The following is a 23,707-nucleotide window of genomic DNA, read 5'->3' as shown; positions in this document are numbered from 1 at the left end:
CCTGGAGATGCCCAGCACCAACAATGGGACCAGAATCAATTAAGATGATTCTCAAGACCCTGAATATAAAGCTACCTCCCAGGAATTGACTCCAGAGAGTGGCAAAGACCACCCCATTCCACTGAGTATATGTTATGGCATAAAGTTACCACAGGGTGGTAGAAGTCACGCAGCTCCTTGCTCCCACTAGGGTAGACTTTCCTAAGAACCAGGGGAAATAAAGAAGAAAACTCCAGCAAGAACGTCCTGTAAACCATGTAAGCAGCCTCCACTTTCTTCTGATACAGAGGTGTCCGAAGTGAGATCCGGGCTCATGGAAAATCCAGATGTTTATACATTTGACCCCTGGGCTAATCCCTTGCCAGCCGTGCCCAGCCACTGTTTCCTCAGTGAAAACAGAGGCCAGGCACGGCACATTGTTGAGGTTTCAGGGAATGGCCTTACAATCTATAGGAAAATTAAGCTAGGAATAGTATATTATGAGAGACCAAAGAATAGAAATGTGCCCCGATTTTCCATGCAAAAACCACACCAGTGTAGCAACAAATGAGATTTTATTTCAGCACTAGCTTTTTCCTCACCCTAGGCAAGTTTTCTCTGTCTTATTAGGCAGACAGAAGATATGGTACCTATCAGTTCCTAAGGATCAAACAATATTTTCTGTCATGAATGCTACAAAACCTTACTTCTGTATTTAGTGAAAAATAAATGTATTGTTGTTTGTCATAAGTAAGTTGTTTGTACTTCTGAACCCTTTCATGATAGTATTCTAAAATTATTTCTTCTGCAGCACCTTCATAGGTAGGTAAAAATCCAATTTATCATTTAAATCAAACTTATTTAACAAGAATGTTTGATTATTTTCCCTGGGAATATTTAAACATAACTTTCAACTTTTACTTAAATTAAGGCTTTTTTTTTTTAAATTGGACAGATCCAGTGGTTACACATGTAGCACTTGTTCAGAACCAGTTTGGTTTTCTTTCTTTTTCAATTACAATGGATTTGACAATAGTCACACCGATATTTTATAAAACCTGTAGCAATATAACATAATGCACATACATCCCTTTCAAAAAGCAAATGGGTCCCTTCTCTATACCTCACCTTATTCCACAATATCTCCACAATAGGACAGGTAGAAAATCCAAAGAGACTAAACAGTGATCCCTTTGAGCAAAGATACAAATTTACCCAGATATGTCAAGCACACCGATTTACAGGGCAAGGAGCTTTTTTTTTTTTTCACCCTGCAGAAAAAAAAGGCTTTCTTGTCAATCACTTCTAATAAGCCAAGAAAATAAACTTGCTTGCAGTTAGCTTCTCCTTCAAAAATTGCAATTGCAAGGAAGGTGAGTTGGGGAAAAGATTTGGAAGGAGGACAGTGAGTCTTCCCTGTGCCAGAGCCCTAGTTTTCTTCATGGATGTATAAGAAACATTTGTGTTGTAGTGTTATTAAGGGCATGATTTGTTAGTGCACTTTTATGTATGGAGTGCTTGCATCTGGCAAGGTCTACAGCATTACCTCTTTGACAGCTCCAGATGTTGTGAAGATAAAATACCTCCTGTTTGAGGAACTGTGCAACTAGAAGCCTTGATAGGTGTTCTTAATACAGTTTAAAAAGGCATCTGTCTTAAAATAATTTCAACATCTTACTTTTTTCTATTTATAGCTCTGTCAGATGTTTTTGGGTACTATAGAAATATTTTAAGGAGCTTATATTAACTTCAAGGTAGACTGGGAAGTGTACTGGAGGTTTCTTATTTTTCTCTTTTTCTTCCCACAACCTTCCCCACCCACCCCCTGGCCACTAATAATTTGATATCTTTTTAGATCACAAAAAGAGGCAAGAAGGAAGCAGGACCAGGGTAAGTCTTTTAAATTGGGCTTATTGGATTTAGAGGGGAGACCAGAAGAGTGGTTCCAGCAGAACAGAAGACATGTCACTGACCTGGTTTTATTTAAGAATCAAAACATAAAAGTTGGGAAGAGATAAGGGAAGGCAGACCTGAGACACAACAGGGCAGACTCAGTGCTTCCCTCTCAGACCTCATAACTCAATACATTGTCGGCCTCTTAAAATAGGAATGGTACTTGACCCTTACTATGGTTTGGGAGCAGCGTCTGAGCTTGAGTTTCCTCGGTTGAAAGACAATGCCTGAGACCACCCTTTAGCTCGCCCTTCTAGCTAGTCCTAGACCATAGCAATATCATTCCTGGGTCATTTAATTTCACTCTCAGGGAAAAGGAGAGAATGGTGCTAAGTTGTAAATCACTCTGTTCTGGAATGGATTTGTACCAGAACAGATCATCTCAAGAATTCCTGCCTTGCTTGACCATGGTAAAGAGATTATGGTATGTAAAATTCAGCTAAACATAGCTTGTTTCGATTTCCTACTTCCCTGGTTGTCTGTCTAACTATGAAAGGTTAAGACCTGGGAGGCAGAACAGGCCATTCCGACCCCAAAAATCTTATGTTCAGGCAACACCTCCAGTTCTAATACTTTCCATGCATGGTGATCTGTGTCAGGGACATTTTCAAACGACCTCTGCCCGATTGGGGAAGGTGTAAGTAAATGAAGCCTTTCATTTGGGCCTTTGGGTGATTTCAGTAGCTCTCTTCCCATGGAGGAAGGAAAACCGTAGGGAGTCAGGCCCCAAGCCTTTATGTGGTGGTCTTGGCTTGTAAATCCTTATTCACTGTCTCCCCGATTCACATGGGTCAAAATATTTATCTTTTCCCTCCAACACAGTAAGGTCAATACATAAAATGGGGTGACATCATTCTAGCAGATCTGGTTAAGAAATGCACCCACCAAAGAACAGTCCAAAAAGATAACGCTTCTTCAAACTCCATTTCCAGTCAATTCCTGTCCCCTCTGTACTCCCCCTCCAGCCCTATACCACCACCACTTCCATCAGCACCACTTCTTAGCCCAATGCATGGTCTAAATGCCAAATAAATAAGGATTCCCTGTTGTTTCCCAAGCCAATAAACTGCATACTTTCACCAGTCTGTCTCACAAGAGGGACTCGTGAAGAGAACAGTAATATTCACTGTCATCGTAGCTGTCTTCAAATCTTTTAAATCACTTTTGCTTTCTGGAATGTAAATTTATCGCATGTGTGCAGTCCACAGCCCTGTTCCCCCCACCATGGACATACCTCCTATGTGGGCGTGGGACTATAGAGATATCCATGCAGGTGAAAGAAACGGGACTGAGGATAAAATGAGATTGAAGGGCCGGGGCTGCTGCAAACACCGGCAGAAAGGAGAGAGAAAAGACATCTGCAAATTAACAAATCCCGGCTCCTCCGGCCGTGTCATGCATTCGTCTTGCCAAATAAGGTAGAACCAAAATGTAATTTTGATTAGCATTTGTCCGAGCTATTTATCATAGCAAATTATGCAACAGCATTCGCGGCAAGCATTTTTACACAGCTCTCTCTTGTTGCATTGTTAGGATTTCACAACCTGATGCAGATGTTGCAAGCTGCAAAGTGCCCTTTGCTTGACATTTTCGTTATAATAGTCAGAGTGGTAAGTGGCCCTGAAAGATGATATAAAGAAATCACAAAACTGAAAAATGAATAGGTGGGGAGAAAAAAGTTCATTTCTCTCTCTCTTGCTTTTTCTTTTTTTTTTTCCTCCTCCCCACGTTAAAGGAAGAGTGTTGCAAGCCATTTTGCCACTGTAGTAGACTGGGTTGTTGTAACTGGGGCAAGGCATTCATTTTGTGTAAAACATTCCAATCAGGAAGGTTTGGTAGGTTGATAGAAACTTAATTAAGAATTATTTTCCTCTGCCCGAATGTCTCTGGATGAAAACAAACATTCTGAAAACCTAGCAGTATTTATCTGTGTGCCGTTAAGTCTCCACATGCCTACATATCTTTTTTTTTTTTTCTTTTAATTAATCATTTTCTTCCTCTACTTTTTTGGCAAAGGACACAGACTCCTCTATTATTCGAAAGAGTAATACATACAAGGGTTTTTTATTCAGAATTTGGAGATTATTAAATGACTCTTTTTTATCCATGAGAGATATTCTTCTCAGCACCCCTTTTTCACTCACAGCCATACAAATCAAATTATCAAGTGGCCTTTAACATTAACTTTTTCTTTTCTTGCCCCTCCCCTGAGCATTCAGATTTACCAGAAAATTCCCTCTAAACTCTTCTCTGTCCTTGTTCTTCCTTCCTGGTAACTCTCACTTGATCTTGCTTGGCCTGTCACTGTGTGCCAAAAACAGTGATTAAGAAGAATGATGGAAAATGATCAGCCCTGAGCTCAAACCAGTGTCTGAGGGAAAATCAGAAGCTGCAGTTTTCCATGAGTTAGGCCTTTTGACTTCTAGGTAGCCCTGGCCCTGTGGCAAAGAGAGAACCATTCATATATTTCAAGTCAAAATGTCTGCAACTACTAACAAGAAGTTTTCCATTTCTCCCCCCCCCCCCCTTTTTTTTTTTCTTTTTTTCTTGCTTAGGCAATCCAGACTGGCTGTCTACAGATAGACTGCTGTTCCAATTCACTACATAACCACTCAGCTCTGTACTTCACTCTGCCAATGGAGATTCAGTCTCAGGTGTGAGATCCATTCCCCCAAATCTGTGGATGAAACTTTAAAAAAAATCCTATATTCCACATTATAAGGATAGTTTTCAGTTTGAAGATATCTCAATAATTGAGGGTTGGAGTGTTTTGTTTTGTTTTGCTTTGTTTTTAGCCCATTTGCATCCAAGTATTGGGTATTCCTCAAACATTTATTTATTTGGACTTGTTGTCCATCCATTAGTATTTTGGTTAATGTGTGTTTTTATAAATTTGATTGACAAAGAAACATTCTTTATCTACTTGAAACCCAAACATCCACATGGGAAGTGAAGCATGTAGTTGGTCATCTGGAATATTTGGAAAACATCTGGATAATTGCACGAAATGTTTCGGTTTGCACCCAGATGCTTGGCATTGCTGAGAAAGCAGCCTTTGAGTCCTAAGTGAGGAGAGAAATAAAATTCTAGTTTATCCAATTAAACCACAGTCAATACAGAAGAAACTTTCATTCCTCACTGCCCCACCTGATTCTTTATATAATTCTAGGCCTATAGCAGGTTAGATTAACTGATTCATGAATTCAAAGATTTGCATTTAGGTAGGAATTCCCTAACTACCAAAAAAACAAGAGAATTCATTTCATAGGAATTAAGTAAATACCTGACTTTCAAAAAAAAAATTAGTTAAAGGATATGAATAGGCAATTTTCAAATGAAGAAATTAAAACTATTTTTAGTCATATAAAAATGATCCAAATCACTATTGATCAGAGAAATGCAAATTAAAACAACTCATAGATGCCACTACACACCTCTCAGACTGGCTAAGATGACAGGAAAAGATAATGACAAATGTTGGGAAAGATGTGGGAAAACTGGGACACCGATACATTGTTGGTGTAATTGTGAACTGATCCAACCATTCCCGAGAGCAATTTGGAACTATGCCCAAAAGGCTATCTATACTGTGCAAACCTTTTGATCCAGCAGTGTCTCTATTGGGTTTGCATCATAAAAAAGGGAAAAAGACCTACATGTGCAAAAATGTTTGTGGCAGCCCTTTTTGTAGTGGCAAGAAACTGGAAACTGAGCAGATGCTCATCAGTTGGAGAATTGTATATGAATACAATGGAATACTAGTGTTCTGTAAGAAATGACCAGCAGGATGAATACAGAGAGGCCTGGAGAGACTTAAGTGAACTGATGCTAAGTGAAATGAGCAGAACCAGGAGATCATTGTATGTGGCAACAACAAAATTATGTAATGATTAATTCTAATGGATGTAGCTCTTCTCAATAATGAAGTGATTCAGGTCAGTTCCAATAGACTTGTGATGGAGAGAGCCATCTACACCCAGAGAGAGGCCTGTGGAAACTAAATGTAGATCCCAACATAATATTTTCTTTTTTTTTGTTCTTGTTTGCTTGTTTTTTGTGTTCTTTCTCACTTTTTTTGATCTGATTTTTCTTGTTCAGAATGATAAATGTGAAAATAAGTTTAGAAGAATTGCATGTGTTTAACATAGATTACTTGCTGCCTAAGGAAGAAGGTATGGGGAGGAGAGAAAAAAATGGAATACAAAATTTTGCAAGGATGAATGTTGAAAACTATCTTTGCATATATTTTGAAAATTAAAAAGCTAATATTTTTAAAAATGTATAACTGGGAGCAGCTAGATGGCACAGTGGATAGAGCACCAGCCCTGAAGTCAGGAGGACCTGAGTTCAAATCTGACCTCAGGTACTTAACACTTCCTGGCTGTGTGATCTTGGGTAAGTCACTTAATCCTCTTGGGCAAGTCACTTAACCCCAATTGCCTCAGCAAAAAATACAAAACAAGCAAACCAAAAAAAAAAAAAAAAGTCCTTACCATTACAAAAAATATATAACTGGAAACATTTAACAATATGAATAACACATAATGTTTAATAAAAAAAAACACATTTCTTATTTTGAGGATATTTGAGGATCATTTTACAGATAAGGAAACTAAGGCCTAGAAATATTAAATAATTTGTTTAAGGCCCCAAAGGTAGTTAATAATAGACATTTGAACCCAGATCCTTTGATGAACTCCAGTAATTTTGACTGTTTTTAATATTAATACATAAAAGTTCCATCAGATTTGAAAAGGATTGCTTTTTGATTAAATGTATTTCTAAAACTTTACTACTTGCCACAAGACAATGGGACCCTGGAGGCAAGGGCCCTTAAGAGGTATTGCCAAGGGGTTATGAGTCCATAATTCTTTAGATGCATACATATATAGTGTTTTGAATATATGTGTAAATATATACATACATATATAGAGAGAGAGAAATTATCTTCTGATACAGAAAATAGATAACCACTGAGAAACACTCTCAATTTACAGATAATACAATTATTATCATAGCTAGGAATAAGGGATGTCTAAGAAATATTTAATTTTTATCAAAGAGTCCAGACTCTTTAAAGGTTTGGAAACCACTGGCTTAGACCTTACAAAATACTGGGGAAGACTCATACCACCATAAAAATGAAAAGATCTCAGATGTAAGAAGTTTAGATTTTATTCCTCAGCTTGGTCATTTATCCAATTCCATTCAACAAACTTTGAGCACTTACATTCTATTAGGTGCTGAAGATTTTTTTAAAAAAATTAAAATGCATTCCATATCAAGAGCTTGAATTTTGCTAGAGAGATGCAATCTAAACATAGATGAATAAATATAATGTAATTTGAAGAGAGTATTCTACAAAGAGGAGGATTAGGGAAAATTTTATGGAGGATGAGGCACCCTTGAAAAAAGACAAAAATTCTAAGAGATTGAAATAGAGGAAAGATCTTTCAGGCACGGAGTTTGGCTTATATAAAGGTCTTCTTGGGAGGGGCACTGGAACATGAATGTAGTAATTGAATGGAGAGGAAAAATGGAGGGGTTTGAATAATGTGAAACAAAGATAGATGAAATCAGGCAAACAGATAGGATAGACTTTAATGCCAGACTAACTTTTTATTTAGTTATTATTATTATAATCATAATTGATGGATATCTATGAGCAGGAGAATGATACAACAAGACTTTTCCCCTGGAAAAATTATTTTTGCAGCTCTGAGGAAGATGAATGAAAGAACAAGAGAGGCTAGAAGTCTGGGGTGGGGAGCTAATTAGTAGGTTGCTTAAATAGTCTAGATGAAAGGTACTTAGAGCAAAAATTGGGGTAGTGACCACATAGATTGAGAGAAGGGAATAGATTCAGTTTTATATAACTAGAATCAACAGCACTGGTAATTAATGAGCTATAAGTGTTTAGGGGTATCAGAGTGTCCATGAAAATTCTTAGTTTATAAAACTGGGTGACTGGAAAGATGGGAGTCCTCCAACAGAAATAGAAAGGTTATTGTCTTATCTTAGACAACCCACAATGTGCTTTGCTTTCTATCTCTTAAATGTGAACAATGGTATCTTCTGATCCTTCTCTTCCAATAGCATTCTTTTGTCAAATCCTATTCATATTTTCTCTATAATATTTTTCATGTATTTTCCTTTTTTCTCCACTCACACACAGAGTTATCACTTTCATTCAGGTATTGTTCTTCTCCCTTTATCTTGTTATAATAGCTTCCTTACTTGTCTCCAAGACTCTAGTCTTTCTCCTCTATAAGATATACTTTATGGGACGTAGATTTTGAACTGGAAGGAACTAAAAAGTCTGCGAGAATAATCCCTTCATTTTACAGATAAGGAAACTGAGACTTAAAAAGGTTAAGTCCAAGGATACCCAAAAGAATGGAACAAAACAAGAATTCAAATTAAATTCCTTGACTCCAAAATTACTGTACCAAGCTGCCTATCTTTTGCACTTTAAGAGAAATAGCTTTCTTAATTCTTAGGTCTGACCATTATGCTATCTGGCTTAAGAGCATTCAATGGTTCCCTGTTGCAAATGGGATAAAATATAAACTCCTTATCTTGGAATATAAGACCTTCCATAATCTGAACCTGGGACACATTACTTCCACATCTTCATTTCTTCAAATTATTGTCTTCCCTCATGATCTAGCTTAAGTGACATTGCTTCCATGAAGTTTTCCCTGACATACCCAAATGAAAATTACCATGTTCATGCTTCCTCAGAGCACAAAGCATATCTCTTTTGTTGATATCCGATTCTACATAGTATCCTACTTATGTACTTTCATACAGACACACACAGATATATGTATACATACATATAGATGGTAAACTTCATGAAAGCAAGGAATGTGCTGCTTTTCATCTCTGTATTCACAAAGTGTGGTGCCCTAAGCATGGTAGAACCCTTAGTAAATTTTAAATTGTAATTTGTTCAGTGTCTACTCTACCTTCCTCAGCAGTCACAGAAAACCATTGGTTCCCTATAAGGAAAACTATCTCTAAGACTATATATAAAAGTGGTATGGAATGCCTTGAGAAATAGTGAATCTCCTTCATTCAGGATCTCCATGCAAAAGTTGGATAAATATTTTTCTAGGATGTAATAGAAGAAATTTCTCTTTAGTTACAGATTAGACTAGATGGTCTCTTCCAAATGAAATTTTATTTTATAATCATTTCATAAAATTATATAATTTTATAAAGAGACAGGCCTGCTGCCATCACCATGGCATCTAATCTTTGGTTCTAATTTTGTTGGTAAACTGTGCCCTGGTTTTCACATCTTCAATTTTCTTCATAGTTGTTTACAAGAAGAATGTGAGCTTTCTGGTAGCAGCAAAGACAGCAGGTTTGAAAGAATGGGCCCCCCAAAAAATAAATAAACTAATTTATCAACATTGAATGGGCACAGAAATTAAAACTTATCAGCTTTGAAACTGATCTTGAATAATCATTCAACCCATCAATCTGACAAATATTTATTGAATTATTAATGAAGGAATAAATATGAATATGCTTTAAAAATAAAAAAGCCATATAAGCATCAGGCATGATGTTCTTAATTTTATTATTATAGTCAACACTTCGGTATATTTATAATTTCATCTTGTTCTCTGCATTGGTATATATTACAACTTTTCTGCATATCTTATTCCATGCAATTAATTCTTATACATGGCCTTACAAAATCCTCTAGAAAGCATTGATCCAATGTCCTAATTTCAATTTAAGTCCATAAACATTTATTTACCATGTACTATATGCCAGGCAATGTACCTCTCTCCAGATCTTCTAATATTTTTTGGCTACAAGTACAATGTTCAGACTATCTCTCTGTTATCTCTAGCTGATTGGCCCCTCTCCCTTCCAATTAGGCATGACCTTGTTGTCTTTTAGACCATTCCTTACAAGCAAACTCATTATTGACACAATAATACAGTTTTCTTAGGTCACACATAATTTCAAATAAAACAATAACATAAAAATTGCTCTGTGCAGAGTCCAAATGGAACTCATTGTTTAAATTATTAGATTGAATTAATTAATGTCTGAGGTCCCATCTGGCTCTAAATGTATGTTCCTATAGGTTATGGGACCTTAATCTACTTTTTTCCTCATGGATCTCTTTGACAGTCTAGTGAAGGCTGTGGACCCTTCTCAGAATAGTGTTTTAAATGCATAAAATAAATAAATATAAGATTGCTAAACAAACTATGTGAAGACAAAATATAATTTTTTTCACGTACCTCCTGAAATCTGTCTGCAAATCCTTTCTTGGACTCTAAAAATGTGAGGTTAAGAAACTCTGCTATAAATGGTGATCTCCTGATCTTTCTGTTTACAGATAACAACCTTCACAATCTATAGAAACTTCTCAATGTAGACTAGTTGTTTTATTGCTATTTAAATGAGAAATGCCTAGAAATCTATATGGGAGAGTAGGTTAAGAATGACAATTTCCCCGTTGAAGACAAGCAGCTGAATATACCACTCATTAACTTAGTCCATTTCTGTACGTATTATTTTGGACAAGCACTGCAGATAGACAATAAATTGGAGCTGGAGAAGGGAAGATGGCTGGAGTGTAGCAATTGCAGTGGGGAAATTGTGGTGTTCTCAATTATCCTAAACTGTTCCCTTACATAAAAGCCCCATCTTAGTGCCACTCTTCTCTCAGTGATGCTATATAAACATGAATCATGGAACACTATGATTTCCAAAGCATCAAAATTGATGTGACAAATTATTAAGAGATCCCTAAAAAAGATGATGCATAAATATTAGTGGTCTCAGATTCTGGTAGTTGTTACATTTATTTTTAAATGTTACCAATAGCTAATCAGGTCTCCACCTCTTGATCTATTTATTGGCTGCTGAAGATAAAATCCCTAAACTCACTTCCATATTCCTCTTCCTTTGACCTTGATTCCTGTAAAATGAAGCAAGGAATACTGTAGATGAAAGGCATGGATGTCAGTCAAAGAACAGACAAAGAAACTTCCTTTTTAATGACCAGTAGGAAAGAAGGAGAATCTAGAAGAAAGAGCACTGTTTTTAAACCAGAAGATTTTAGTTAGAAAGTCAGCTCTAATATTTATTAGCCATGTGATCGTGGCCACCACTCCTTTTGGAGTCTCAATTTCCTCCTCTATTGACTGAAGTAATTATAATTGAACCCCACCAACTTCCCATGATTATTAAGAAAGCACTGCATAAACCTTCAAGCCCCATACCAATAAGATCTATTAAATGTGACATATATCACTCCATGATTCTATGAAATGAGTGTGTGGAAGAGCAGATATTCAAATACTTGATATGATAATAAATCTAACCACATAGGAAACTGCCAGGGCCCAGCCAGGCCAAGTTTTCAAGTGCAGTTATAAAAGTGATATTAGATAAAATCTTTTAAAAGAGCTGTCTTTCTCAGCACTACATGCAACCACAGTAAACAACATGAGTCATTATAGGGACTCTATTTGCTCAAAGTAATGAATCATACCTATAGCCATTTGGAATAGTGTATACAATCAGGAAGACATGAGTTCAAATTATTCTTCTCATATCCTATCTAACAAGTCCTAAGTCTTCCCATGGACTCAAACAGTTCTCTAAAGACAAGTAGGTGGTACAAAAGATTGAAACCAGATTTGGAATCTGGAAGGCCTTGATTTCAAATTCTGTCTCCTATATTTACTAGTTGTTACCTTGGGCAAATCACCTAACCTCTTAGTCCCAATTTCCTCATCTGTAAAATGGGCATACAAAATGCATTTCCTCTGGGAATTGCTGGGCAAATAAGATGGTATATATATGAAATACTTTGCAAACCTTAAAGCCCATAAATTATATTATTTATGCCACATAAAGCAATAAATGGCATTATTATTATCTAATTTACATTAGTAAAGGAAGTCTCATTTATGAACATGCTACATTCATCACAAATCTGGATTCCTTCCCTGAAATACCCGCCCTCAAAAAAAGAACATTCTTTTTTTTTAAACTTGTATTCAAAAAAATAGAATTATTGATGAAACCCAAACTATGATTACCTAATCATAAGAATATCTATCCAGGAATATAACTATGTTTATGTATATTCATGCATTAAAGGCTTAAAACTAATAATATGGAAAATGAGATTATGGCATTCAGGAAAAAGATGTCATGAGCTAAAAAATAGGCAAATGGAGTGGTGCAAAGAGTTTAGGATCAGAGAATCAAACTCTTCTTTGCTACCTGTTACATATAGGGAAGTCACTTTACCTCCCTAGGACTCAGTTTCCATATTTGTAAAATGATAGGCTTCCTTGGTACCCTTGAGTTCTAAATCCTCTGAGTATAAGTGAGTGCCAACAAGTATCTGTTCAATGTGTTCTACAGGTAAAAGTCCAAACTTATCAGCCTGCCATGTGTGTCCCTCCCTTATCACTCACAACTGAACTATTCCAACAGACTGCTAGTTGGTCTGCCTGTCTCAAATTTCCCCTCATACCAGTCCATCCTTCACTCAGCTGTCAATGATCTTCCTAAAGCACAAGTTTGACCATAAACTCCCCAAACTTCAAAGGCTCCCTGTTTCCTCCAAGATCAAATATAAAATTCTAACCAATCTGCCTAGCTCTGCCTCACACCACTCTCCTTAGCAAATTCTCCACTTCAACTAAACTGGCTCAAAACCCACTACTCTGTTTCTCTGTCTCTCTGTCTTTCTGTCTCTGTCTCTGTCTGTCTCTGTCTTTCTCTCTGTCTCTCTTTTTTTCTCTCTCTTTCTTTTGAAAGTTCAAATCAAAGACTGTGCCTTACATTGTTTTTATATTCATTTCAGTGCTCCAGAATATCCACTCAGTGGGTGTTCATTAAATAATTGTCTGAGGGATTGAATTATTATTTCATTGCAACTCATGACCAGTTTCATTGCTGGCAATTTATGTGAGTGTTCTCTTCACCTCTCTTTACCATTCTTAACCAAACTCCCTTATGTTGCTACCAAAGAGCTCATATTCTGCTTGAAAACAGCTATAAAGAGAATTAAGGATGTGAAGAACTTTTTAAAGGCCAGATCATGAATGGTACTTTCTTCAATGTCATGATGATAGTAGCAAACCTGTCCATCATATGAAATCTTAGTTTGAAAGGACTTCAAAGTTCATCTAGTCCCAGCTGTACCTGAAGAAGAATTTCTTCTATGACATCCCAGATAAATGTTTACCCAATCTTTGTATGAAGGACTCAAACGGAAGGAAACTCACTATTTCTCAAGGCATCCCATACACTTTTGTATAATGCTGGTTCTTGGCAAGTTTTTCCTTATATTGAACTAAAAGATAATTCTTTACAACTTCATTCAACAAATATTCCTTACATCCCTACTGTGTGCTAAGTATAATTTTTTAAAATAGTCTCTGCCCTCTAAAAGCTTACCTTCCATTTTTCCTCCTTTAGCTTTCTAAAGTTTGGCAAGTAAGCCAAACCTAAATCCTCTTTCAAGAAAAAATAATACTAATAATAGCTATGAGTAATAGTTGGCTGTTTAAGATTTGGAAAGGATTCAATATATTCTGTATCTTCAAATGTGAGAGAATTGCTGCTGTGTCTCTTTTAGGTCTTACCCCCCAAAAAATTAGATGTTTCTATTTTGATCAACTGAACCCCAATGCCCTTTTCGTGCACATTCCAATTTGCAAACTCCTGAAAAGATGAGGGCTAGAACTGAAAACAGTACTGAAGATTTGGTCTGATTAAGGCAGAGTAGAACTATACTATCTTCTTTTTTCTGGACTCTATGCCTCTCTATGTAGCCTGTGATTACATTAGTTATTTTGGGCTAACATGTAACATTGTTGACTCATACTTTATTAAAAGCCTTAGGTCTTTTTTACATAAATTGTTGTCTAGCCAAATGTTCTCCACCCTATACTTGTGCAACTGTTTTTTGAACCTAAGTAGGAACTTAACATTATTAAATTTCATCTTATTAACTTTAGACCCCCCAGTTTAGTCTGTAAAAATCTTTGGGGGTTTATATTCTGTCATTCATCATAATAGCCATACCCAGCTTCATATTATGCAAAGTCTGATAGCATGTCACTTAGCCTTTATCCAAGTCATTGTATGTTAAATGAAATAGTGTCCTAAACAGACCATTAGGGCATTCTATTTCAGGCTTCCAATCAAGTTGACACTGACCCACCAAAATCCATTCTTTGGATTTATTCATTTGGACTATTTCAAAATCTATCTAGCTACAAAATAATCTAGCTAACATCTTTTTATTTTATCCCCAAGGTTATTAGAAGAGGCACTGTCAAATGTCTTGCAAAAATTCAGTTGTTATTTCTGTGGCTTCACCTGATCTACCACTTAATAACTTTCACAAAAAAAGAAGGAAATTAGGTTAGCCTGACATTATTTTAGATCAACTTATGTTTAAGGCTTTCAGTGATCAACCTATCCCAAAGTTCTCACAAGCCAATAATGCATTCTAAAATCTTGCCAAGAATTGAAGTCAAAATCAACAGCCTATACTTTAAAAAAATTCACCTTCTTTCCCTTTTTGAAAATTGGAACACTTCCCAATCTCTGGCAATGCAGTGTTTCCATTTTCTTTGATTTTTCAAGGTTCGCCAAGTGATTCCTAAAAATACATTTGCAAGTATATCATGAAATATATAGTTCAAACAAGGTTAGTTATTTGAATTCATTGGAGGCAGTTCAATGCTTTCTAAGTATACATAGCTTCTCTTACTTTTAGCTGTGAATCCCTATTAACTATTTTATTATGTACCTTTAAGTCTTAAAATCATTGTCCTCTGTAGAAAAAAAAATCAAAATTGAATTTGAGTTGTTCTGCCATCTTTCAGAGGTTCTACAACCTTACTTCAATATCAAGCCATAATCCAAGCCCCACTTTCTTGCTCAGTTGCATTTTGAAAGGTTTGGGTTTTTAAAAAAAAAAAAAGGAGAGATATTTTGTAAATCCCTAGATTAGTATCATAATGATAGAAATATGATTCATGTATGTCAAAAATTACATTATAGAAACACCAAAGATCCAAATACCAAATTGGTTAAAAGCATAGTGTATAGTATACAAAAGAATATAGAAATAAAAAGGGAAAATAAAAATTCTGGAGAAATATTACAATACCTGCAAAGATTCTGAGGATATTTTGGAAGGTAAATATATTATTGAAGGTAATATTTTTTATAATATCTAGAGACTGATTTGGTAGAGAAAGCCTTGACATCTTTGCAAAAAGACCTGGTTTCTAAACTTGTCCTGAATTTAACTAAAAGACTATGGGAAAATCACTTTCCCTGAGATTCTATTTCCCCATTTGTAAAGTGGGAATAGTAATATTTACCTTATCTCTGTTCCAGGTTTGTTGTAAGCACCAAATGGGATAATGTAAAATCAGTTTCCAAATTTCAAAGGAAAATACAAATTTAGGGTATTATTGTCATTAATAAAAATCTTGACTGAGTTTAAAGGTCATTGTAGAATTCCCTTCCCTAAACATCTTCAAAAATACAAACAAACAAACAAAAAAAAAAAAAAAAAAAAAAAAAAACAAGGTCACTTATAAGTTCATAATCCATTCAGTGTAACCCTGTGTAGAAAGAAGCAAGAGACTAGATTCCTTGACTTGGAGCAGTCTCTTGGAACTATCAATTCTTTAGTTGGATGATACTTTAGATATCAGCAGGTACTTTTAAACAGCATCTCTAACACATGATCATTCAGCCTTTTCTTGAGTACTTCCACTAACAGGGATCTCAATTGATGGTTTATTTCATTGTTAGACAATGCTTATCTTATGTTTATCTTTCTTACACTCAACCAATATCTGCTTCTGTTGGTCACAGTTCTGCTTTTAAAAACCCTACATGCCCCAAACTCTAGCCACTCTCTTGTTTGTTGTTCAGTTGTTTTTCAGTCATGTCCAACTCTTTGTGACCCCATTTGGGGTTTTCTTAACAAAGATCTTGAGTGGTTTGCCATTTTCTTCTCCAGCTCATTTTACAGATAAGGAAATGAGTTAAATGACTAGCTGACTGGTCACGCAACTACTAAATATCTGAGGTCAGATTTGAAGTCTAGAAAATGAGTCTTTCTGATTCCAAGCCCAGCACTCTGTCCACTACGCTATCTAGCTACTCTAACTTCTTTCTACATGACAATAATTTATCAAAGTAATTGAAAACCATTAGTGTCATATCATAACTGCTCAGACAGCTCACAATCAAGAGTGGTAGGAAAGAGATTTTCATGTTTAAAGGGTCTGTGTTAATGAAAAACACTCCAAACAATGGCATTTTTCTGTTGAAACATACTCAATCCAAAGAATAGCATATTAAATCTAATCAAAATGTTAATATCTTTGATATGATCTAATCTTTTTCAGGTGCATCTCAAATTCAGGATCTTTCTTTAGTTTCCAAGCAACAAGTTTCTTCTTGTACCAAAAAATATGTGATTTGAGATATGTTTATCTTAAGCAACCACTGAAAGATATGTTTATAACTTTATGGGAATGTCCTACAAACCTGTTAAACAACATCTGTTATTGTTGTGTGTGAGTATGTATATACACGTGCTCATGCGCATTTCATGGTTTATTCTCTTTTATAGTGTTGTCAAAAGGAAAGAAACATTCTTTATACTTCTGTTGCTAAGTAAATGAAAAATCACAACGTAGAATCATATGGCAAAACTGTTGAGTAATTAAAAAGCCCTAATGACCAACATAACCAACAAAGAGAATCAGAGAACAGACTCCACTTGGATTCAATCTCATGTGTAGAAAAAATAATGTTCCTCCTACTTGATTGAGTCTAAGAGTCCACATATCTCACTCCATCCTCACTAAAGCATTAAATTCCTTAGAGTTCAAAGGCTTTTTGTTCACAGTGTCTACAATGAAAATTCAATTTGATTTGGTAATTCAACAAAAATTCATTAAACATCTACTTCTGCAAGGTACAGTGACAAACACTAGGAATATGAAGATCAAAAATATTCAGTCCCTGTCTTCAAGGAGATTCCATTCCACAGAAAGGATACCACATATATACAGATGAGTGAAGGCACAATCATTTCAGAAAAGAGAGAATACTAATAATTTTACCAAAAAAAAGGTTAACAAAAGAAACAGAATCTAAGCTAAACCTTCAAAGGAAAAAAGGATTCTAAGAAACAGAGATGAGAAGGGAAAGTTTTTCAGTCATGGAGGATGGCCTGTGGCAAAAACACAGAAATGAGAAGTAGAATGTCAAATTTGGAGAATAGTTAGAAGGCCAGTTTGGTAGAAACAATTGGTGGAGGAAAGTAATATGAAGTATTTCAAAATATATGTGGAAGGCTTTAAATATCAAGCTAAAGAATTTGTATTTTAGCCATAAATTTTCAGAAACTAAGCTATAGGCAGGACTGAACCTAATGATTATTAATTTGGCAACTGATACAGAGAGAGTTGGTTTTCCAAAAACTAGCATATACAAATATGAAGAGGACCATCTTTAGGATAGTGGTCACCAGTGATGGATTCTTTGCCAAAGAGAATAGATTAAACAAAGAAAAATAAATAATGGCCCTTATTCCTATGTAATCAACTTCATCAATGACAATGACATAATGTTGGGGAAAAACAATATAAAGTAATGAGTCAAATAATTTTGCATCATCAACAAACTTTAACTTGGTACTCTAAATATTTAATTTTATCTAATGTCATACTGCCAGGGTAGCCAAATAAGCTCAATCTTGACTTTTTCACCATAAATTAAGTTTAGAAGAAAGAAATTGTAGCTAAATTGAAAGTATTTGTTGGAGAAGCTAAGAAAGGAATTGGAAGAGTTAGTGTTACTGTATACCCAAAGTCAAAAAGAATTATTATTTCATAGAATTTTTCTTCATCTTAAATTGTAGCATCTGTGATAATGTATTTTTTTATAAAAAATCACCATGAAAATCATTGAAACGAGTTGTAGAGAATGAGGCAATTCAAAAAGTCTATGAAAGATTTGATAACATCCTCAAAATTAAATCTCCATACACATCTTGATACCCTTTGATTTCAAAGCAACAGTGAAGATGGGGAAAGATGGAGAGAAATGCAGTAAAAAAAACAACTCAAGGAAAAAGAATGACTAAAGGCAAAGACATACAGATTACAGAAAAGTCTCATGAGTATGTGATTAAAACTTTCTTCAAGAAAAAAATTAGTAGATGCTGGACATGGCATATACCAAATAACATGACAAAGATGACTGATTATATCTTAATAGACAAGAAAAGAGAAAAAATCACTAACTTGTCAGAGCCAAGATGAGATTTAGTACTAAACAATGAAAAAGAATAATGATACCATGACAAAGCATACAATTGAAACAGCCCAGTCCTAATACATTTAAATAAATAGGTAATGGGAAAAAATAATATCAACATCAATTAAGATGATTTATACAATACTTTAACTAATGTAAACAAATTGTCATAACAATACCAAGAGAGTCTAAAAAGGAGTTTTGTCAGCAAATGCTTCACTTAAGTAGCTAGGTCTCAAAAGGAAAAAAGTACACAAGATAAATCTTTTGAGTTTAATCTATATTATTAACATTTTTCTCCATCACTTTATTAAGTCTAGATAAAAATCAATAAAATAATAAAACAAGTTGGCATTTGACAACTTCTGATTGGCAAGTGAAGAAATAAATCTTCACCCTGAAAATTTAACAGTTGGTTGTCAAACTGTTCAATATGACTATAATACATCCCTGGATGAGAGCAAAAACAAAAAAAAAAATCTAGTTTTAGAATGTAAACTCAATTTGTAAAAACAAACTCATGAAGGATGAAGAATGATAATAAGCAATATAGTCTCATAAAGCATGTAGAACCAGTGAAAGATAAAACCACTTTAAAGGAAGTTGTCAAGTGAGTTGACTAAGTGTAATCAGCCAAATGACATGTAAAGATGAAAATGAAAGGACAACTAGTATAATGAAAATGGAAAAATGCCTGCAAAAATTTCTATTAAAATTTCTTTTCACTCTCAAGAGTAGTAGAATCAGGTGCAGCTAGGTGGTACATAGAACTCAGTCAGGAGAACTTGAGTTAAAAATCCAGCTGCAGAGACTTGACTCTAGCAAGCCACTTAATCCTGATTGCCTCAAGGGGAAAAAAAGAGCAGTAGAATGGTCTCACTTAAATTCTAACATCAATGTCACCAAAAAAGGACAAAAATGGGAAAAGCAGCTGAATTGAAACGAAAAAGACCCATGCTAGAGATGACACAATTATAAAGGCATTGAAGGATTGATTCACAAGGTATCTAACAGAAGAGAAAACAGTACATATATAGGGAAAAAAAAACCCTTAGAACTAATTAATAACAAAAAAGGAGGGGAAAAAAAAGAAAAGCAAAAACAACCTATCCTATAAGCCTCCTTTCTCATATATACAAAACCTTTCTAAAATTCATTTATATACCAATTGAAAGTATCTGTAAGCAATATTCTACAATGACCATATCTTTATCATCTCATAATTGACTGACATGTAAAGAATACAAATTCTACTGCACTTATGTTTCATTAATCAAGAAAAAGCATTTAAGAAATGACAGGCAAGATGATTTCAGAAAAATGTTAAAGAATTTACATGAACTGATTCAAAGTGAAGAGAACAGAACCAAGGAAATGTTTTGTACATTAACAAGCGATATTGTATGATAAACTTAGCAATACAATAATCCAAGACAATTCCAAAGGACTTAAAATGAAAAATGCTATCTAAATCCAGAGAAAGAACTGATGAAGTCTGAATGTAGATTGAAGCATATTATTTTTCACGGTGTATGTGTGTGTGTTTTTAAAGATATACATATATATTTTAAAAAGAGGGTATATCAAAATCAAAATAAAATTTCAGAGCTTATAATTACCAAAATAGGCAACAAGAAAATAGCGATCATACACATACTTTCCCATCTATACAAAAATTTTATAAAAATAATGTCATATCAAAAATCATCCTTAACAAGGGTATCAGAAAGCAATCAAAACAACAGAAAGCAAAAAGTACCCTTTTGGAAACTATAACTTTAAAAATAAGACGATTGAAATGTGTAGTACCTTTAACATCCCAGTGAGTTTGCTTTTTGTTGATAATAAAAAGCATTTTATTTGTTAGAGCAAAATACTGTCTTAAAAGCTTTCTTTTAACAAGGTGTTTCCTGTGAACATGTCAAAATCATCCAGGAAATCTTGCAAGATAGAACAACAAAAATAATTTTGTTCAATGACACTGATTATTAATATCAAATGGAGCATAAAACAGAGAGATTCATGCTTGCTAAAGATGCTCATCTAGCAGGGGTTTAAAATAAAGTCTATTCAAAAAAAGGCAAGATCTTCATGGAAGACTTTGTGTTGATTTCATCAAGTCTTAGAAAATACTAGAGCATACAAAATAAGATCCATAGCCATTCAGGAAGGGGTTAACTCCACATAGGAAAAAACAAGTGAACATCTTACAGAGTTCAATCATCAGGACATTTCTCTAGGGCATTACAAATGGACTATGGGCTGGGCCTAGAGTTACAGACTAGGAAAAGAGTTGATTGGATTAATTTTGGGAGATTACACAATTTCTTTAATAACCCCAAACTTCTCACTAAAACAAAGTCTTATTTTTTTAAGCACAATTATTGTTTCAATGATATTTGACACATTTACTATGTGCCAGGCACATAGGCATAAATATTAGGGGTATAAAGAATGACAAAATCAGTTCTTGCACCAAAAATCTTAAATTCTAATAGAAGAGACAGCATGTAAATAACTAGGTAAACAAAGAAGTATTGGAAGGCAAGCTTTTACTGGGGGAAAGCACTAGCATAACATGAAAGATTTTTCAGCAAAAGGTGAGATTTGAGCTAAGATTTGAAGGAAAATAGAACCAAGGATCTTAAGAAGCAAAAATAAGCACCAAGAACTTTCCAGGCAGGAGGAATATTATATTCAAAGGCATAGAGGTCTTATTGTGTTCAATATGGAAGCTAGTAGATCTATTTTATAAAGTGCACAGAAGAGAGACTATAATAAGAAAACTGGAAAGGCTTCAGTTGCAAAGTAAACAAGTTGAGAAACAATCTGTAGAAAATCAACATGTTCCACTGTTATCTATGCAATGTGAAAAGAACTCAAAAATAGTTCCCAATACATTGGATGGACTATTTATGATGAATTTGTGGGAAAATATGAGTGGATGGATGGATAGATGAATGGAAAAATGTGCTAAACACTGAGAAGATACAACTAGAAAAGCAAGACTGTGATCTCAAGAATTTCACATTCTGATAAAGTGACACAACACCTATCTAAAGTTTCAGATACATGTCAGTTGGGAAAGCCCCATGGTCCTTAGGCAACAGATGACCAAAAAAGATGATAATACATCTTCTTTAAGGTTTTTCCATTGCTAAAATTATATCCACCTCTGCTATTGAGCCATCTGATAATGGCAAGGATTTTGGTGATTACAACTTTCTTTTCTGGGTCTTTAGTAGCTATGATTGCTAAAGGCATAGAAACCATACTAACTGCAAAAGCAGGTACCCTGTTGTATTTCTACAAGAAATGTTTCTCTAGATCAGTGATGAGAAACTCAAATGGAAAACAGGCTATTAATCCACACATGAGGGTTGCTGTTAAATGCAGTTTTAAAATGTGTTATTTATGTTTTATTGTATATGTATACATTTTGCATTGATCAGATTGGACTCGGGAATAGCATGAACTACATGTAGCTCACAAACCATGAATTGGACCCTCTTGCCCTTGGTTCAGTGCTAGAAACAGGGTCAATGGCCTGGGAGGCACTGCTAATCTTAAACTCAGTGTCTGAGAGGAGATGGCAGTACAGGTGGTAGAAGATATTTGACTTGCCAAGCATATTCTACCTCCTGTCTCTTCTTCACTGTGCCTTGTTGCTTCATCTAGACTGACTTGCATTGCTTAAAGATTGTTTTTTCTCTACAATAAGTCTGTGTAACTGGGTCCTTTTTCACATGGGCTGCTCCCCTGGATCATGACTGCCAAGGAGCCCTCCTGATCTGTTGGGCTAAGTCTTATAGTGACCAGTCTAAAAAAATAAAACAGCTCCCCACCTTCTTTCATTAGACTTATTACTAAAATATATGCTCAACCAGAAGTTTCTGATTGTTTCCCATGGTCACCATCATTGGGTATTGTATTGAAAATTCTTGGTGACTAAGCAAAAAGAACTGACCATTCAATAGGCATAAAAGGAAACAGCTTCTGCCCTTAATGTCTCTCTTCTTTGCTTTGGCTTCCCTAATGGTTCTCATTATGTAGATTAAGTCATCACTGGTCCTTGGGTAAAATGGTGAAGAAAAACTACTAATTTCCTCTTTCAGAGCTTTCTCTTGTCTTCCAAGTGTTTTCAATTTTTTTCCTTTTTCCCCTATGATTGGAACTTATTACCAGATTGGCCACAAAGTGATTAGCATTTTTTGGTCAGAGAAACTCTTAAAAACTATCTCCAAAGAAATAGAGAGATTTCAAATTACATCCATGGAGGGCATAGCCCCACTAGCAAGCATAGAACCCTGATTAATTTCTTAACTGTAGAGAGATTTTTTATCTGTTTCTTTTAAAATTTATATCTAAAGTAAATAATAATAATATTTCTATATCTTTGTACTTTGAAAACATCTGGGTACACATTCCTGATCTTCTCTTTATTAGCTCTATCACATTTAGCAAATCATTTATAAATTCTGAGACTTGATATTTTCATCTGTAAAATAAGGATAAAAATATTGGCCCTCACAGGATCTAAATAAAGGTCATCAGAAATATATGGAAAATGCTGCATACCTGTATTACATACAGCATATAAAGTAGTAAATAATGCCCTCATTTTATAGTAAGATTTCATTTCAGCTTCTACAGCTCAAAACTGATATGGGTAGAGAAGATTTTGAGCAGTTAGAAAAGAAATCTAGAAGTGTGAAATGGGATACATACTTTCAGAAATGGCCAATATGTTGATTTGTTTTCTTTAACTATACAAAGATTGCTTTTGAGGACTGGAAAGTGCAAGTGAATGAAAAATGGCAGAGGAAGGAAGGAAGGAAGGAAGGAAGGAGACAGGGAAGGAAGGAAAAGAAAAAACAAGTAGGAAATCTAGTGATAGCACAGTGGATAGCCTTGGAGTCAGGAGGACCTGAGTTCAAATCAAGTCTCAGATGCTTAACACTTTTTAGCTATATGACCCTCAGCAAGTTACTCAACTCCAATTGCCTAACAAAAATAAACAAATACATAGATAAACAGAAAGATTAATTAATTAATAGAAAGGATATCCAGGAGTTTGAGAGGTGAAGTCAAGATAACAGAGTGAAGCCAGGAAGGTACTTGAGCTTTCCCAGTTTCCCTCAAAAACTACATGAAAACAAGTCTCTGAACAGAGTTTGATGGAATGAAACTACTCTCCAGCTCAAGAAGGATTGGAAGGACTTCAAGAAAGGTATGTCTCTTTGAGGTCAAAGGTGTGTTTAGCCCAGTTCAGATATTGTCCAGGAAAGCCAGGGAGAGTGTCTTAATCACAGCAGATTAGTAGATGAAACCCTCGATCCTGGTTCAGTAGCAGACCAGTAGGACAGCCTCCTGCTAGCTGTGTGAAGTAAAGTGCAAAAAGTAAAGGCAAATTGCC

The sequence above is a fragment of the Sarcophilus harrisii genome, chromosome 3, assembly GCF_902635505.1.
Source record: "Sarcophilus harrisii chromosome 3, mSarHar1.11, whole genome shotgun sequence".
Taxonomy (NCBI): domain Eukaryota; kingdom Metazoa; phylum Chordata; class Mammalia; order Dasyuromorphia; family Dasyuridae; genus Sarcophilus; species Sarcophilus harrisii.
This window is presented reverse-complemented; position numbering follows the sequence as displayed.